Consider the following 4,354-nt stretch of genomic DNA (forward strand, 5'->3'; position numbering starts at 1 on the left):
CACCTGAAACACGAAGAACACACTTGTTTGGCATATGCACATCTTCATGACTAGACACATGCAAAATGCGTAATGTAAAGGGAAAAAACAATAGCTCTCACTATCAATCTCAATAATGTATTGCTGAACTTGATTGAATTGGAAGTTTTGACTAGATTTTTTTCTTCTCTCTATGTTTTAATTCTAATAAATTGACTAAGTATGTTACTACACTACTCTTGTTAAATTATTAACGAATAGTTGAACCACAACTAGTCTTCCTCTCATGTTACTAAGTTGATGAAAGCAACATAATTGATTTGGGGCAGAGATTGATTTGTGGTACTATATTTTTGTTGTATTGTTTTTTTTTTTTTAACCCAAATGAGCTCTCCCTATTTCTAATTATTTTTATCCCTTCCATTTTGGCATTTGAAAAGCCAAATCACTCCATAATTAGGCAAAAATAATGTCAAATTATGTCTCTTTCCCTCATAACATTGTTTTGCCAAATTGCTCCATGATCATGCCTTTTGATACAAATGTTTGAATTTGAATTCATGTTTAGAGTATTATGTATTGCAAGCAAAAAATTTGGCAAGTTTAACTTGACAAAAAATAATTTGTGCAATTTTACCACGAAGTGGACAAGAAAGTGTTTCCATTCACTGAAAGATGCTAAGAAGTATGTCAAAATGGAAGCAAATGCCACTGAGGAAACTCCTGAGGCCTCACAACATGTTGTCATTCTAAGCATGTTGTGAAGTTTTTTGTGAATAGAGATGAACAAACGTTTGCATATTTTTTTGTTAACAGCCGGTTTGTGATGTTGATACTTGCTGGCTATGGCTGTTTGAGGGCAGTTTAGAATGTAAAAAGTGTACTCTTGTATATATTTTGTGATATACATGAAATATATGTACTCTTGTATTGGGAACTTGTTTATTTTGGCAATTAAGTGTTGGGAACTTGTTTATGGAACTTGTGATATTGGGATGTAAAAAATTCCTAAGTTGTGATAGTAGGAAAAAAAATGGAAAAAAAAAAAATAGGAAAAAAAAAATGGGGCTATAGTCGCGTTTTTAAAACGCGGCTATAGTTTCTACCAACGTAGGAGGCTTTGGCTAGTAAACGTAGCTGAAAGAGGGTCTAAAGCCGCATTTTTTATGAACGTAGCTATAGGTCTCAACCTATAGCCGCCTTTTTTCAAACGCAGCTCAAAGCAGGTCTACAGCCGCGTTTATAATTAAACGCAACTATAGATCCAAGTTTATAGCCACGTTTATAAAAACGTAGCTCAAAGCAGGTCTGTAGCCGCGTTTTTTTAAAAACGCAGCTATAGACCCACAGGGGCTATTGCTGTGAAGCATAGGCCTAGTTTGTAAACGCAACTATAGAAAATGCAGCTATATCTTATAGCTGCGTTTTTGTGGTCTATAGCCGCGTTTTTGAAATGTGGCTATAGACCCCTTTTTTGTAGTGCCAAATGATGAATCCATGTATGCAGGAATCTGACATCGAACTTATGCCAGCTTGCTACAATATAACAATTTTTAAAAAAATATTTTTGTGAATTTTCGTGTGTGGGTTTGTGAATTTAGGAAAAATATGTTTAGAGGGGGTTTTTTTTTTTTTTTCCTCTTTTTGAGTTATTTATCATGTCGTGTATAGGGTTTCCCTAAGATTTTGATTTTCATCAACAGTCTTGAAGAATAGTCATTTGTCAATGTATTCTTTTGTAACCTTATCTTACATTTCCTGAGATGGATGTCACAGGCAAAAGGATTGAGCTTTCCTCATACCTTCTGTATTGATTTTTTTGTTTTTGTTTTGTTGTTGCAACTCAGAGGGTAATAAGAGGTTGGTTTTGGTTTTGGATTTGTGCATCTTATTGATTGTATTCCTCAATTTTATCATTTGATCGTAAAATAAATAGTGGAGACATGTTATGAATCAGTCGCAATATCGGTTTTAATTTGGTATTGGTTTGTGAATTTCTCACGTGTAAATTTTTGTTGTAATTTTTCAATAAAAAAAATGTCACATCATTAAAAAAAATGTCAAATCATTATTTTATTAGTCACATAAGTAACACAACTAACATCAGTTAATAAAAGGACTAATACAACTTAATTTTAAAACTTAAGGTACTAATTGTGCTTCATTGAAAGTTAAGAGACCAATTGCGCACACAAGGTAAACTTAAGGAACAAATATTGTAGTTTTGCCTAATTTCATATATATATATATATATATATATATATATATATATATATATATATATATATATATATATATATATATATATATTTATTTATTGTGAAAGATGTCTCATGAGATATCTACATTTTCATGATTGTGGGATAAAATATTTTTACATACTCATTACATAATTGTGATAATTTCACACATGTTCGCATGTTCACATTTGAAAAATGAAATGAGTTATGCATATGTATAGAGGATGCACGCTAATGAGTGTACAATAATCAATGTCCTATGTGTAATAAGCTCCCAAACTTTTATATAACAAAACTTATTTAACAAGAATTGTTTTGGTTGGATATTGGTTTTCTACGCACTTTAGGGCTTTGGTGGTCTTGTACTCTTGTACAACTCTCATGGGGTATTGTAAGAGAACCTCCCACTACGAGCTCAAATAACACAGCATATTCTACTCAAGCAATGCCATATAAGAAGATTATAGATTCTCTTTCTGGCTTGGAAAGCAAAGCTAAAGCACTCTCTCTCTCTCTCTCTCTCTCTCTCTCTCTCTCTCTCTCTATTATAATATGGTGAATGAAACGTTGGCTAATCCTTTTACAGAGAAGAGGTAGGGACCATCCTTCTTCCATGAGAGAAAAAGAGATGGTCCAAATAATGCCCAAACAAAGACTTAAATATTCATTAAATCAAAAAAATGTATTAAGGGAAATCTAGGTCACCATCATCTTTGCCTTTTCTTCTATTAAATGGTGCTTGGATGGGAAGGTTACCATCAAATTATAAGAGCACTGAAGTTCCACTACGGAAAAGAACACACATGCAATACGAGAATAATTCTGTTGGCGACTGAATCATTTATAATTAACTCATTGAATTATTGGTAGATTAGATGGGGATGAAAGAAAGAAAACTAGTTTTGTTTTTCCTTTTTTTCTTTTTAAAATCAATCATTTTTTAACTCAGAATTTCATTTTCCAACTCTTTCTTACGAAGAGCAGAAAAATTATTCTATTACTTTCCTTTGTTTATTTATTTTTGGAAGACCATATGGAAGACTTGTTCAAAGCCTCTTCACTAACGAGTTGGAACATTCAAAAATGGTCCACTTTGTTTATAACAAGAATGGTTCAAATAAAAAGTAGATATTGTATGGGTTGAAGAGAATCCTTGCTTTGTCAAGCAAGCCCTCATCCATGATGTAAATTTTGTGTTTTCTTAGTAATGAAAAGTTAATGCATTTCCTATAAAAAAAAATAAAAAGTAGATTTAAAAGGGTTTCAAACGAAAGAAATAAAATAGATTATTGGTATCTCTCTTAGTGCCCAACTTGATGTTAAGCTCTATTAAATAAGTAGGGAAAGATAGATGCACAGATATTTATCACAAGATAACAATTTTAGATTGATTTTTTATTCTTTTTTTGGGGGGGGGGGGGGGATTCATTCTTAATTTAAACCTTTTTGCATGTACGGACTTCTTTGCTACATTAGTACCTTACCCTGCCTTTCAGTGAAAGAAAAATACTTTTAATGGGAAAGAAAATTTAAGTCAAAATCAAATTGATCTTTATTCTAATTTGAAATTAAAGATTCTTGAACTTTGAGAAGTATGCAATTTGATGATTTCATACATATTTCTATTTCCCTCTTGTTCATTGTTACTAACAATTCATTTTAGAATATATTTCAACAAAAAATTTATATACAATTTGATTAAGAGTGTTTTTTTTTTCTTCTAGCTAGCTCATCTCACCAAGACCAGAGGATCAATTTGGAAATATCAGAAGATTAGGGGTCAATTTGATTTTAATACTAAGTATAGGATTTTTTTTTTTTTAGTTTTCCCTATTTTTAATAACTTATTTGAATAATTCGATAGTATTAGATCTTTTAAGAAGAAAAAACTTTAGTAATTGAGATAATATCATGTTTGATAATAAAATTTCATCTAAATTTATATTTTTAAAACATGATAATAGTTATGCTACCCAAACTGTACTTTTCAGAAAAATTTTAAATATACAATACATTTAAACAGTTTTGGAATTATTTTACATTTTTACTTTTTAAATAAACTATTATTTTTTTAACCAAAGGCCTCCCCATATTATGCTCTAGTCATTTTGTGTAAGACATCGATTTTAATGAAA

This window comes from Castanea sativa, chromosome 6 (assembly GCF_040712315.1).
Source record: "Castanea sativa cultivar Marrone di Chiusa Pesio chromosome 6, ASM4071231v1".
NCBI lineage: Eukaryota > Viridiplantae > Streptophyta > Magnoliopsida > Fagales > Fagaceae > Castanea > Castanea sativa.